We start from the raw sequence: 8,219 nt of genomic DNA, 5'->3' as shown, positions 1-8,219 counted from the left end.
GATGGTGGCTATATTAAGAAGGGAGGACTATGATGGGGAAAATGGCCCGTACCCCAAGCCCAATGTCAGGAAAAGCGGCATCTTGGATGAGGTTGTCACAACTTTATTCCACAAATTTGGGGTACGAAGAAGCAAGGACCAGCTTCGTAAACGATGGTCGGACATCAAGTCCAGGGAGCTGGAGCAATATCATCGGATCATGAAGGCCCTGAAAAAAAGTGAGTAAACTGCGCTTTTTCCGTGACTGTCGGACATAATCGTTCGTGTACATACCGTATCTGAATCCGGCGGATTTGATCCTAATCATTCGTGTAGGTACCTTATGTGAATCCGGCGGGTTTTATCCTAATCGTTCGTGTTCATACCGTAGGTGAATCTGGCGGATTTGATCTCAATCGTTCGTGTAGGTACCGTTTGTGGAACTGGCGGATTTGATCCTAATCGTTCGTGTACATACCGTATGTGAATCTGGCGGATTTGATCCTAATCTTTCGTGTAGGTACCGTATGTGAATCCGGCGGATTTGATCGTTCGTGTAGTTAATAGTTCATGTAATGAGCTCATATGGTTGTTCGTATATGTGGGCGTAAATAGCATGAATTTGTATATGGTGTAAATTTATCTGGTGTTGGATTAGATTTTAATTAGTTATTATTTTTTTGGTATTGTTCATGATAAACTGAATTGTCACGCTCAGTTTATAGGAAATGAATTTTTACTAAAGTTTCCTAAATTTATTCAGTGCAATGTAGACTCAATAAAAAAAAAAAAAAAAAAAGATAGATGATAGATAGATAGATAGATAGATAGATAGATAGATAGATAGATAGATAGATAGATAGATAAATAGATAGATAGATAGATAGAATGCTGGTTCAACATCTGGACTGGGAAACATTTAAGTGTAGTTTGGGACATCATAGAACATTTTTTGACATAATCACACACAGGTACTCCAGGGGATGATTCGAGTGTGTCCGTCTGTGAAACTTGGACAAAAGATATAAAGTATCACAGTTTGGTTAAAGGCTAGGTTCACATTGCTGCAATGTACGAGATCAAATGTGATTTGCACCGCACTGCAGTGCAAATCACATGTGATCTCTGTGTGATGCGATTTCAGCCATACATATAGTATGGCTGGATTTGCATCGCATCCGGCCCAAACTTGTACATGGCCCTTTTTTTAGTCCACAGCCGAATCGGATCACATGGGTATTCACACCATGTGGTCCGATTCCTGTCCGAGTTTAAAGATTGCACTGTGAAATGAGAACTAATTCGGAGGTGTCAATAAAACTTTACACTGATACTCCCAGCAGGTCACATAGGGCAGTCGAACTGCACATGCGATGCGTGAAACCACAGTAGATTTGCTGCGTTCGCACATCACACCAGTCTGAACACAGCCTAACTAAAAAAAAAAGTAATTTTAAGGATGCATTAAACTAGGATCTTGTAATAACCAGCTAATAATTGTACACCACTTCAAACCAATGTTTCATATTCACATTTCGGAACTCAAATATCACTATGCTTAAAAGTATCTTTTATTTATTTTTTTATTTTTATTTTTTCTTTTCATTCTCATAGGGGAACAAAGACTCAGACAAGAGGCGGAGCAGCCCATGACCCCCCGACCTCGCCAGCCTGATTGGGCACTTAGCCCCAGCCCTGCGTCGGTATTGGAGCTGCCCAGTCCTGTGTCTGCGAGGGAGCAGCCAAGCTCGGTATCCTCCGCTGAACCAAGCTCCGTAGCTCCACTGGATGAGCCGAGCCCAGGGCTAGATGTGGAGGAGGAAGAGCAGGTGGAGTTACACACCCCACAAAGTGAGTGTCTGACAACCCAGCTTAAGGTAAACAATTAATGGCTGTATATTTTAACCAATTTTTTATCTACACATGTTTTTAGGTGATCTGGTTGTGGTAGAACAAGTCGCGGACCCATTTACCAGTGATAGTGCCCAGAGGATGATTGGTGACATCATGGCCTGGAATGGGCAGATTGACCGTATGGAGAACCAGATTCTCAACATACAAAGAGAACTGATTACTATGAGGCAGGGAATGAAGAACATGATCGATGTTTTAGGGAGAATCTAAGCCCCTTTTCCCTAAAACCCAATCGATCACGTTCTTCATTCCCTTGGAACAACGTTTTTAATGTTTTAAAAACATAGTTTTTAGAGGCCAAATTTTGAAGATGCACACGGTGTGTCAACATGTGCTATGTGCCATCAGAGGATCGCAATGGACGCATTTGGTGTTTGCAAACCCTTCCTCATTCTAGTATGTGAGAGGAAGGGATTGCACACACCAAACACGTCCATTGATCACTCATGATGGTACATAGCACATGTTGACATTACCATTTTTTGGTGTGCATCTTCAAAATTTGGCTTTACCCCTTGTTTTATGTAAATAGTTAAAAATCTGATTTTATTCTTTTATTTTTGTGATAATTGTATTTTAGATATTTCTATATATATTCTATGTTTACAAAAAAAAGAAAAAAAAAAAAAATTCCCCAAAAAAAACAAAAAAACAAACAATTTCAAAAAAAAAAAAAAAACACCAAAAAAATATCTAAAACAGAGGCACTAGTTGGCATGTGCACTATTAAAAAATCAAAAAAAAGATGTGTGTGTGTGTGTGTCTACTTCTTTCAATACTCAATACCAGTTTGGGAAGTCATTTTGTGTTTTCTGTCATAAAGGGCCTTATTTCCTATTGTCAAAAACCACTTTGCAATACAAATGCACTAGGACGGGAATATGCAATTAGTGGAAATCCAGCTGTTGCAGAACTACAAGTCCCATGAAGCATAGCAAGACTGACAGCCACAAGCATGAGACCCAGAGGCATGATTGACTTGTAGTTTTGCACCAGCTGGAGGTTGGCCAATTGCATATCCCTGAATTAGGACAATGTAGGAGACAAGCAACGTGAAAAGCAAACAAGAACCAAACTTAAAAATTTGAACAGACAAGACATATTTCAAGAAAAATACATTTTTATTGCTCAGCTGGCATTGGAATAGCCCCCCTACCATTAAAATTGCTGACATAGCGGTCACACACCTCACGTGCTGTTTGGGGGGCTAAGCCAGGAAGGGCATGATCCAGCCCTGTCAGTTCTGGAAATATGAGTCCGGCCTCAGGCCCAATAGGCTGCAGGTACTGGTTACCTGAAAATTTACGTAGAAAATTGTGCAGAATGCAGCAGCACAGAATCACATAGTTCAGTTTATATTCTGCAAGGTTGATCGCTGTCAGTAACAGACGGAACCGGCTGGCCATAATGCCAAAGGCACTCTCCACAACCCTTCTTGCTCTGGCCAGCCGGTAATTAAAAACCCTCCTCTCCGGGGTGAGGGTCCTTTGGGGGAAGGGTTTCATAAGATGTTCACTCAGACCGAGCGCTTCATCAGCCAGAAACACAAACGGTAGACCCTCCACATTCTCGGCATCTGGTGGCAAGTCCAGGCCACCAGTGATGAGACGGTGGCAGAACTCGGTCTGCCTAAAGACTCCTCCGTCAGACATCCAGCCGTTCTTCCCCACATCCACATAAAGAAAGTCACATTGTGCCGACACCACCGCCATTAGCACCACACTATGGAACCCCTTATAATTCCAATAGTAGGACCCCGAATGTGGTGGGGGCACAATCCTCACATGTTTCCCGCCGATCGCCCCTCCGCAGTTGGGGAAGTCCCAACGGGCAGCGAATTGGGAAGCCACAGTCTGCCATTCCTGTGGCGTGGAAGGACACTGGGGAGTCAAACACAGGGGAAAAAAAAAAAATAGTCATTAAATAAAAACAATTCATAACAACTAAAACACCAAGCCCCAATATAGCACGAACTCGTTCCCGAGTACGTCCACTCTCCATGGCTTTGAAACGGTCGGCTGGACAGACAAGCTCAACTGAACGCACTGAAGAACAGCCAGACCTATGAAGAACGACCTGAAACACAGAAACAAGCGGACCAGAAGCGCCTAATAACAGGTACAACTGATCCACGCGTACCGAAAGGCAGATATAAACCTCACAGGTAGACTGCGCCGCAGTGAACGGACAAATTAAGCTGAAGTCTAAAAATCGCGAATCGTCTCTAACCAAACTTCTACTAACGCAAAGTCAGCAGAAGGAGCCCAAAGGGTGCTTTGCTGTGTCTTGTACTTCCTGTTTCTAGTCCCGTCGTACGTGACGTACGTCATCGCGCACGGTTTCAGCGGACTGTTTGTTCGTCGTGTGTGGCCATGTCCGTTCATGCTAATTTTGAGCGGACTGTTTGCCGAAACAGTTTGACGGACAAAGTTGGGCGAACAGTCCCCGCGTGTGTACGCGGCCTTACAGCTCAAAAAACGCCATGGTGTGTATGAGGCCATTGAATAACATGGAGTGGTGTTATTAAGCTGCATAAAAAAATCTCAAAAACACTGCTGTAAAAATGTCCGCGTGTATGAGACCATAGGCTGTTAAAAAAACAAAACAAAAAAAACTAATGGGTTCTGAGAGGAGTTTTTCAGCTGCTTTTCAGCTGTAAAAACACCCTAACGTCAAACGCAAATAAACGCTCACCAGCATTTTTTAATGTTTTTGATCCATTGGAAAAAATATATATATTTTTTTTTTAACCACTTCAGCCCCGGAAAATTTGGCCAGGCCATTTTTTGCGATTCGGCACTGCGTCGCTTTAAGGCTGGGTTCACACCGCTGTGGCTGGGAGACCCGGATGTGATTCGCACCGCACTGCAGTGCAAATCACATCCGATCTCTGTGCGATGCGAGTTCAGCCATACAGATAGTATGGCTGAATTCGCATCGCACCCGCCGCAAACTTGCACGGGACCCTTTTTTTGGTCCGCAGCAGAATCGGATCGCATGGGTGTTCACACCATGCGATCCGATTCCTGTCCGAGTTTGCAGATCGCACTGCGATATGCGGACTGATCTGGGGGTGTCATTAACATTTCACTGACACTCCCAGCAGTCGGCATAGGGCAGTGTGAACTGCCGGCGGGAGGCTTGCGATGCGGGAAAACGCCGCAGATTCGCGGCGTTCCCGCATCGCTCCGGTGTGAACCTAGCCTAACTGACAATTGCGCAGTCATGCGACACTTTACCCAAACAAAATTTTGTTCCACAAATAGAGCTTTCGTTTGGTGGTATTTTATCATCTGTGCAGTTTTAATTTTTTGCACTATAAACAAAAAAAACTATTTTGAAAAAACATTATTTTGTACTTTTTGCTATAATAAATATCCCAAATTTTTGGGGAAAAAAAAGCATTTTTTTTCCTCAGTTTAGGCCAATATGTATTCTTTTTCTAAATATTTTTGGTAATAAGAATCGCAATAAGCGTATATTGATTAGTTTGCGCAAAAGTTATAGCGTCTACAAAATAGGGGGTACATTTATGTCCTTTTTATTATAAAAACATTTTCACTAGTAATGGTGGCGATCTGCGATTTTTATGGGGACTGTGACATTATAGTGGACACATTGTACTTAATTTGACACTTTTCACACTTTTTTTAAACCATTGACAATTATACAGCGGTCACTGCTATAAAAATGCACCAATTACTGTGTAAATGTCGCTGGCAGGGAAGGGGTTTACACTAGGGGGCAATCAAGGCGTTTACTGTGTTCCCTGACTGTGTGTTCTAACTGTAGCGGGCGCGCGCGTCTGCAATCCCGCCTAAAGGAGCCAACGTACAGCGGCTGGTCAGCAAGTGGTTAAATGCTAATAAACGCTATTGCAAAAAACTTTGAAAAACTCACTGCAAAGCTACTGGTGTTTTTATAATGTTATTTTAACCTCCAGTGTGCATGAGGCCTAAATTCACAATGTGAAGTTAGTACAGCGGAATACTAACTGTCAGATAAAAAATAGATTTCATATAACATTTTATCTTGTAAAAAAAATACTAGAACCATATGTGTATTCAGCAGTAACGTTCTAATCCTACAGCATTTTGCATTAAGAACATACAGATTTTCAGAGACTTTGTCCTTTCGCCGCTCTGGTTGTGCCAGTCGTCCTTCAATTTCGCTCTGATCTTCAGCCATAGCATGTTTTAGCTGAAGTTGGGCCTGGGATCATGAGGTCTGCTTTTTACTTTAACCACGTCAGTACAAGGCACTTATACACCTTCCTGCCCAGACCAATTTTCAGCTTTCAGCGCTGTCGCACTTTGACAATTGGCAATGACAATTGCGCGGTCATGCTACACTGTACCCAAACAAATTTTTTATCATTTTGTTCCCACAAATAGAGTTTTTTTTGGTGGTATTTGATCACCTCTGGGATTTCTATTTTCTGCTAAACAAATAAAAAAAGACAGAAAATTTTGAAAAAAAATTAAAAATTTTGGTTTCTGTTACAAAACTTTGTAAATAAGTATTTTTTCTCCTTCACTGATGGGCACTGATGAGTTGGCACTGATGATGGGCACTAATATGAGGCACTGATAGGGGCACTGATAGGGGCACTGATAGGTGGCACTGATAGGTGGCACTGAAAGGCGACACTGGGCACTGAAAGGCGGCACTGAAGGGCACTGATAGGGAGCATGGATGGGCACTGATAGGTGGCATGGATGAGCACCGATAGGTGGCATGGACGGGCATGGATGAGCACTGATAGGTGGCCCTGATGTACACTAATGGATGGTACTGATGAGCATCACTGATTGGCAGGCATTATTGTTTGGCACTGATTGGCATCATTTGTGGGCAATGATTGGCATCCATTGTGGGCACTGGCATCCATTTCGGGCACTGATTGGCATCCTTGGTGACCATGGGTGGCATACCTGGTGGTGACTAGTGGTGGGCATCCCTGGTGGTCATGGTGGCGTCCCTGGGGGTCCAGTGTGGGCATCCTTGGGGGGGGCTGTGCTGATAATCAATGACAGACGTGAGTGAGGAAAAGCCGATCAACGGCTCTTCCTGTTTACACTGTGATCAGCCATATTTGGACAGGGCTGATCACGTGGTAAAGAGTCTCCATCAGAGACTCTTTACCTACAGTATATCTGAGTTGCAGTGTGTTAGCCTGACACACCGCAACAGCGAGGGGGTGCGCAGCCGCTTGATATCCTAAGGATCTCATATGACGTCCCGTCAGGATATCACAACCACTTTGCTGACATCATATTGCTATATGGCGGGCGGCAAATAGTTAAAGGCTTTGTTCACCTTTTATTTTTCTTCTAAATTCCAACTCCCCTATGTACTAATATAGAATTAATGTACTTAATTTGCAAAAATAAAACAGCTTTCCAATAATTCTACACCGGATTACCTCACTTTTTTAATGTTTAAACACACTTCTCAATTACTTCTGCCTCACCTCCTGGACAGACTTTTGGTCATTACACAAGAAGGATTTGACCAGCTGATCTCATTAGAACACACCCTGCATCATCTTCCCTTAGCTGGTCAACTCCTTCTTGTGTCATGATGACTTAAAGTCTGACCAGGAAGTAAGGCAGATGTAATCGAGCAATGTGTTTAAACAGCTATGAAGAGATCTATCAAATAACGGGAGAACATATTCAGAATGTGTTCTCGCCTAGAGGCGATTCAGTTCGCATTGTGCGCTATACAAGTATTTCATTCATTCATTCATTCAGAATGATCCCTGGGAATCATACGAGAAAAACGGTGCCCCAATATAGGAACCTTAGTTCCATACCCCCTAAATGCAGCTAAAGGCTGGGTCCCAAGCCTATGGAGAACCCAAGAAGTGATAAATATGAAGGAGTAGGCAGCAAGAGTGGAAATGGTGAGAGCCATAGAGCAAACAATTCATACAGTAGAGGATCCATTAGAGACATATTGGAACGTATGGGGAATATGGATGGAGTTTAAAAAATCAGAGGGTTGGAGGAATTTGATGGAGGTCTAGGGGTTTAGGGGGAGGGGGAGGAAATAGGTTTTTTTTATGGGTTTTTTTTCTGTTTGGGGTGGAGGAAATGTGGAGAATAATTGTATATTGTAAGCAAAAATGTATTTGAGGTTTTTTTATTTATATAATAAAAGAGAGAATAATTAGAAAAAACAGCTATGAAGAGAGTGAGGTAAGCCTTTGTAGAATTAATGGAAAGCTGTTTTATTTTAACAAAATAAGTACATTCATGCTATATTGGTACACAGGGGAGCTGGAATTTAGAAGAAAAAAAAGGTGAACAAAAGTGATCTTA

This window comes from Lithobates pipiens, unplaced genomic scaffold (assembly GCF_037356315.1).
Source record: "Lithobates pipiens isolate NorthernLeopardFrog02 unplaced genomic scaffold, aLitPip1_a1.2 Scaffold_8, whole genome shotgun sequence".
Lineage (NCBI taxonomy): Eukaryota > Metazoa > Chordata > Amphibia > Anura > Ranidae > Lithobates > Lithobates pipiens.
Note: the sequence above shows the minus strand (reverse complement) of the source record.